Source organism: Sus scrofa, unplaced genomic scaffold (assembly GCF_000003025.6).
Source record: "Sus scrofa isolate TJ Tabasco breed Duroc unplaced genomic scaffold, Sscrofa11.1 Contig2026, whole genome shotgun sequence".
In the NCBI taxonomy this organism is placed as follows: Eukaryota; Metazoa; Chordata; class Mammalia; order Artiodactyla; family Suidae; genus Sus; species Sus scrofa.
In genome coordinates, this window is record NW_018085004.1 from 1,265,531 (window position 1) to 1,273,500 (window position 7,970).

General features: G+C 34.3%; 1 pseudogene; it reads left to right on the forward strand.

Moving 5' to 3' along the window:
• Nucleotides 1-709: 709 nt before the first annotated feature.
• On the forward strand, nt 710-1,349 carry LOC110258435 (annotated as a pseudogene).
• Nucleotides 1,350-7,970: the final 6,621 nt, after the last annotated feature.

Consider the following 7,970-nt stretch of genomic DNA (forward strand, 5'->3'; position numbering starts at 1 on the left):
GCCATTGAAAAGAACAAAATAATGCCTTTTGCAGGAGCATGGATGGAACTAGAGACTCATACTGAGTGAAGTAAGTCAAAAAGAGAAAGAGAAATAGCACATGTTTTTGATTTTATAAATGGTGAGGATTTTTCATAGAATTACCTTCTCATCTTTGCTTGTTCACTTTTCCTTTAAAACAATCATGCCTTCCTCTGGGAAGGCTTCTCAGCTTCCAGTTTGATAGATATAGTCCTGAACTGTGACCTTAGCTGTTTACAAATATCCTTTTAGCCACACTTACTATACCAGTCTGTATTTTTCTGATCTCTTGTCATGTATTATCTCATTGAGGACAGGGAACTATTCCTTATTCAACGTATTAATCACAATGTCTTTGATATTTTGGACACATATACTCATACGCATTCTTATAATTGAATGCATAAGTAATAGATGAAACTTATACCACATTAAAAATTCTCCCCACTGTTTCAAAGGTAAACTACTTCTAATATATGAAGTCAGTTCCTGTGCAGACTAGATGGAACCCAAGAGCTTTGTTCTCCTGGACCTCATACAGAATTCAAAGGACAGAAAGCCCTTTTTGCTATATTTATTGCTCTTCTACACTCCAACCATTGTGGGCAACCTGCTCATAGTTGTGACTGTAGCCATCAGTAAGACACTAAATTCATTGAGGTAATTTTTTCTTGCTAGTTTATCATTTATGGATGTAGCATATTCTTCTTCTATTACCCCTAGATTGATTTCAATCTTGTTCTTTGTGGAAAATACCATATAGTTTCAATCCTGAATGACACGGCTCTTTACTGAGTATGTTTCTGGTGGGTCTGAGATGATCCTTCTGCTGGTGATAGCCTATGACTGCTATGTGACTATCTGTATGCCCTTGCATTATTTAGTTATCATGAAGCAAAGGTTCTGTTTTGTGCTACAGATGGTGTCCTGAGTTGTAGGTTTTCTGCACTCAGTAATTCAACTGAGCACTATTTATTGGCTTCTCTTCTGTGGTACCGATGTCATTGATCACTTTATGTGTGACATGTTCCCCTTACTGAAACTCATCTGCACTGACACCTATGTCACTGGCATCTTAATGGTGGTCAATGGAGTGCTTATCTGTTCTATTTCATTTCTTCTCTTATTCATCTACTTTGGAGTCATCTTGTACTTTCTAAAGAACCTGAGTCAGGAAGGAAAAGAGGAAAGCCCTCCAGACCTGTGGCTCCCACCTCACTGTTGTTGTCTTCTTTATTCCCTGTATTTTCATGTTTGCAAGACCTACTAAGGCATTCTCTACTGACAAATCATTGAGTGTGTTTTGTACAGTCATACCCCCATGCTGAACCCTTTATATTCTAAGAAATTCGGAGTTGACTACTGCTGTGAAAGAGCTCTAGAGTGAAAAAAAATGTCATATATATAGTGCAACAAATAATTGCTTTATCTTTCATGAAAAAATAATTTTACATTTTGCCCAATCTTCTTGGAATTTAAAGGTCTTCACAAATATGATGCAAACCTTCCTTTTCTTTAAAGTATTTATGATGATTATAGTTAAAGTGTGAATCATATGTTTATGCTATTTTAATGGTTTCCCTCATAGAAGGACAGAACTTACATAAACAATATAATACCTAGTTTAACACTGTACCTAGAAAAATTGTACGTATTTACATTCAGGAAACAATAAATAGTATGCAATGCCATTGTCAATACTTTTTACAAACTAATTTTTACGTAATTTATGCATTTTTATATATTTTCATTCTTAATTTTATTTTTAGTTATCCTTGCCTCTTTATTTTTTATTGCACTAGTTTAAATATTTAATATTATATGGACTATCCTCTTGTTATTTGTGTAACATATGACATTTTAGTGTGTTTTAATTTTAAAATAAGACACTGAAAATAAAACGGATAACTATAAATATTAAAAATGGAATCCATGCAAAATGGAATATGTAAAGTAAACCTATTCTCTCTCCAAAACTGGCTTGTCCCATTGTTCCAGATGCAGTAGGTGTGGTTCTGTGATTTTTCAAGTAATAATGTTTATCAAAATAATGTTTACAAAAATAAGCTGCATATTAATATTTATTTTAATTATTATCTTTATGTGTACATTTTGCATTTTACTTCTTGGCCTCCTGAAGATCTTTATATGTCAGTCAATATAGTCCTAACTCTTTATCTTTCCTCATCCTGCTTAACTATTATTAAGAAGATAGACTAAAATTGATGTAGACAGATCTTTTCATGTTTTTACATATCTTTTTCTGTGAAAAATAATTCTGCAGTTAAATCCATAAGAAATTTGCTAAGCATGAGTACTAGAAGTGGAATTGTTGAGTCAATTAGTATATGTATTTAAAATGATGGAGTTTCCATTGGCCTCATCAGGTTAAGAACCCAACATGATGTCTGTGAGAATAAAGGCTCCATCCATGGACTTGACCTGTGGGTTAAGGATCTGGCATTGCTGCAAGCTGTGGCATAGGTTGCAGCTGTGCTTCATATCTGGTGGTGTTGATGCTGTTGCATGGGCCTGAAGCTGCAGCTCTGATTCAACCCCTAGCCCTGCAGGTACAGCCATAAAAAGTTGATGTTCTTATTTATTGCCCTCCAGGCCCTTGAACCAAACTCATTACTACCCTTATTCTGGAAAATATTTTATTTTGACCACATTATCAACAACCAGTGCTTTATAAACATTTTTGGCATATGAAAGTCTGATTAAAGAAATTTTGCTTCATTTTTATACTTTAATTATAAATACATAAAATTGACTTTTGTCATTTATTCACATTTTGAAAATGATTTGCATTCCTTTTCATGAATTGCCTTATTAATGAATTTTGTGCTTTGATTGCTGAATTTTTCCATGATGATTTTTATGTATTTATTTATTTTACACCTGAACTCACAGCATATAGAACTTCCCAGGCTAGATGTCAAATTGGACCTGAAGCTGCTGGTCTGTAGCAATGCTGGATCCAAGCTATGTCTGTGACCTACACCACAGCTCATGACAATGCTGGATCCTTAACCCACTAAGCCAGGTCAAAGATCAAACCAGCATAGTCAGGGATACCAGTTGGTTTCCTTACCACTGAACCACAATGGAAACTCCTCCATAATGATTTTTATGATTTAATCATATACTAAGTAAATTATTCCATTTACCATGTCTGTGGAATTATTGTTTTATTATAGCTCATTATTTGACTTTATTGTTTCTGCACTGTGAAAAATATTATTTGTCATATATAAATATATAATTAAATTATAAATATTTTATGTCTTTTATGTCTTGCTTAGAAAGAATTTCCCTATTTCTTTTTCCCTTCTCATTTTTCAGTAGCACTTATGGCATAGGTAATTTCCTGGCCCACGGGTTGAATCTGAGCTGCATCTGCAATCTAAGCCACAGCTGCTGCAATGTCAGATCCGTAACACACTGTGCCATGCTGGGAATCAAACTGGCAACAGAGACAAGCTAAACCATTAACCCCTTCTGCCACAGCAGGAACTTCCAGAATTTCCCAATTTCAGTGTTACCAAAATATTATCCCACATTTTTTCAACATCTGAAATTTTGTCTTTTTGTTGTTTTTACTTAAATTTTTGAACCATCTACACTTTAAGGTAAGGGGCTGAGTAGGGATTGAATTTTAATCATTTTTGAAGATGACCATTTTTATACACATATAGTTATTTTTCCTCATGACTTGATATCCCAACATTGTATTCTAAATGTATACATGTATGTGTAACTGGGTCACCATGCTGTGCAGTAGAAAATTGACAGAACACTGCAAACCAGCTATAATGGAAAAAATCAAAATCAAAAAAAAAACATATAGTATGTATTTGGATAAAAACCATGCCTCTATTAACTCCTAACGTTTTGTTTGTTTGTTTGTTTGTTTTGTACTACTTAACATGAGATGTGATTGCTTTTGATTTAAAATACACATTGTGGCACTCCCATTGTGGCTCAGCAGTAATGAACCTGACTAATATTCATGAGGACACAGGTTTGATCCCTGACCTCACTCAGTGGGTTAAGGATCTGCCATTCCCATGAGCTGAGGTGTATGTTGCAAGCATGGCTTGGATCCTGTGTTGCTGTAGTTGTGGCATAGGCTGGCAGTTTCAGGTACTACTTGACCCCTAGCCTGAGAAGTTCCAGGTGTGGCCCTAAAAAAATAAGATAAAATAAAATATGCATTTATATCTCATGTCTTGGTCTCCTGTGTTACTATACATTATCAAAACTCAGAACTATGTTTATTCTTACATATTTATATTTTATAATCAGTTTTCAATAAGCTAGCCTTGTGAAAAATACACATAGTATTTTTGATAAGATTTGATTGAGAAGAAATTTATGTATTTAGAGAATTTAGAATTCTCATCCACAAACTAGGTAGCTATTTCCTCTTGACATCTCTTCTTTTACATTCATATAGACCTGGTATATTTCATTGAAAATTTAATTTTTTGATTTGTTGGCTACTATTTTAAATAGGATCTTGTCTTCTATTACATTTTCCAATTGTTTGTTGTTTCAATACAAGAATTCTTTGTTTCCCAGTTTTACATAAGACACAATTTTCACAGTATACTATTCATCATTTTTAGTGAAAGTTATGTAAGTATTGACAAATACATATAGTAGCATAATCACCATATTAATCAATATGTAAAATGTTTCATCACCAAAAGTAGTTTCCCATACTCCCTGGTATCTCCTCTGGTCTATACCTTGGAAAACACTGACTCATTTCCATTCTGACAATTTCGTCTTTTTGTCCTCCAGTTTTATTGAAGTATAATTAAGAAATGAAAAGTGTATATATTTTGAGTTTCTTCTGCGTTATAATGGGTTATGAATCTGACTCCATTGGCTTCAGTTGCTGTAGAAGCAAAGGTTCCATCCCAGGCCTGGCACAGTGAGTTAAAGAATCTGGGCTTGCAATAGCTGTGCATAGGTCTCAGCTAGTGCTTGGATTCAGTACCTGACTTCCATATGCTGTGGGTGTAGCCACTAAAATAGTTTATGTATTTAAGGTGTATGAGGTCATGATTTTACATACATATATACTGTGAAATAATTAACACAATCAAGCTAACTCACACATCCCTCAACACACATGAATACCTAAGCATTTTATTCTTTTTTACTTCCATTGCAAGTGGGATTATTTACAAAATTAAAAGAAATTCCTTTTTAAATCATTCATAGTTTATGTATATAAATTAAAATCACTTTTTGTTGATTTTGTATCCTGTAGTTTTGCTGAATTTGGTTATTAGTTCTAACAATTTTTGGTGCATTTTCTATATGTAAAATCATGCCCAGTATTTTGTCTTTTATTTTATTTTATTTTATTTTATTTTATTTTATTTATTTATTTTTTTTACTTCACCTTAGCACAGTTTTTTTTTAAAACTTAACACCGGATTTTTTACATTGCCCACCGTTACTCACAGTTGCGGCCTCGATATTTCAGTATTTTGTCTTTTAAATCTGGCTTATTGTGCCTAGTATCATGCATTTGAAATTTATGCATGTTATTGTATTTATCAGTAGTTCATTTTATCGCTGAGTAGTATTTTAAACTGCATCACCTTTATCACTGTTCATCTTTTTCTCTATTAAGTGATATTTTGATTGTTTCTAGCTATTTTAAACTGTGAATAAAACTGCTATAAATATTTATGTATAGGTTTTTGTAAAACCAAGAAACAACAAATAATACAAAATGATTATTTTCAAGACACTGGATGTCAGAAGCAATTTCCAGTGACTACTGAGTGATGGGAAACAAACAAGTTGGGCTCTAGGATTCTTCCAGTTTATTACCTTCAAAATGTTTCTATGTTTTGGTACAGAGAGAGATACTTCAGAAGATCCTGGTGGACTTCCTGAGTTGAGGAGATGATGTTGAGTGTCCAAGGAGACCAATGCACCAAGGCAGCTAGAATTCTGATGGTAGAATATAGCATATACTAACTATACTTGGAGGGCAGAAGGAGAGATTTAGAGAGATTGAGGGAGGGTATGTTGGAGATCTGGGGAGGATCCCCATCAATTCATAGATCTGATGAAACTACCAGAGACTGGGGAAAGATTTACCCAGATGGATTAGAGAGAAGGGTCTTTGATGCTCATGCCGGACTAAGAATAGTGCCTATTCTCACCAGATAGAAAGCTGCATGGCTCAGAGGGTGACTGAAGTGAGCTGAATACTAGAAAGATTTTGCTAGAAATCTGCATGGCTCAGAGAGTGACTGAAGTGAGCTGAATACTAGAAAGATTTTGCATCAGTTGTGGGGCATAATTAGCCCCTGACCAAGCACTGCTCCAGACCTGCAACATAAACCATAACAAGAAAAAAAAAATCCAAAAATAAAACATCCAAAAAATCAAACTATTATGTTGGAGACAACTGAACTGCTAAGCTCTGCAGAAAGCAGTCTTGTTATGTGCAAAGGCACAGCAAGCCAAAAAATTCTTATAAGGGCAAAAGTCAAATAGTCATACATGGTGACACAGTTTCTAAAGTACAGGGTCCCCTGCTAAGATAAAATAAGGGACTAATACAATTACTTTGCTGTTCTGCAAGCAGACATATTGTGTCCTAGATAAATGCACCAGTGACTTTGTTGCTAGTAGCTTTCTGCAATCTCATGAGGAGGTAACCTTGAAACTGCCAGTGCCTCTTTCTGCCCACTAACTTATATACATCATCTTCTCTAATAAAAGCTATGTGGGCTAAAGACTATGGGGCTTTGTTCTAATAAACAGAGTGCCTCTTGGTCTCCCACTTTCTAAAATGTAAGAGAGTCTTGTGGGTTTTGTATGCTGCACCATCCTCTTGAGTATCTCCATTGCCCTGCAGTGCTGGATGCAGCACTATTATGTTTAGAATTTTGTGTTTATGTTGTGGGATATTGATTTATTTTCTTTTGATCCCTTGTTTCATTCTAGTATAAGGGTTATGCTGGGTGCAGAAAATGAGTTGGGGAGTATAATATTTTCCTCCCATCTATAAAATTATTAAGGTAGGATTGGCACTATTTCTTGTTTAATTGTTTTATAGAATTCATTAGTAAAGCCATATGGGAATAGAATTTTGCTTGGGGAAGGGAAGGATTTCAAATGATTTATTGTATTGGGTAGTAGATTATTCTAGTTTTACATTGTTTTATTAGCGTGTTTATTTAGAAGGTTTTGTTTTACATAGCAGTAGTATTTTCTTTAGTTGGCAAGTATATTGTCATAAATTCATTTATCATATCGTTTATTATCTCCTTAAGATCTATAGGATCTGCAGTGATGACATTGTCTTGATTCTTGATTCTGATAATTTATTTTTTCTGCATTTTTCTAAATCCATTTGGCTAGTAGCTTATCAATTTTATTGAACCAGTTCCTGGATTCATGTGTTTTAGATATGAATATTTTATAAATGTTTTAGATATGAATGTAAAACAAATATGTGTATATATAGTCTTTTTAAGGCCACACTTGTGGCATGTGGAAGTTCCTGGGCCAGGGGATGGATCAGAGTTGTAGCTGCCACAGCTACATGAATGCTAGATCTGAGCCACTTCTGTGACCTACACCACAGCCCACTGCAACACTGTATCCTTAACCAACTGAGCAAGGCCAGGGACTGAACACCTATCCCCATGGATACTAGCTGGGTTCATTATAGCTGAGCCATAGCAGGAACTCCTCAATCAATATTTATTTTAATGATTTCTGTCTTCTCTATCTTATTTCTATGCTAGAATGTTTTCTGTCCTTATTTTTCTTTTCCTTTTCCAGCTTTTTGACATAGAAGACTAGGTCATTTTTTATAATATTTTTTTTCTTATGCTTGCTTTTAAAGATGTAAATGTCTCTGTAAGCACTCCTTTGGCTGGATCTAGTTAATTTACATGTATAAT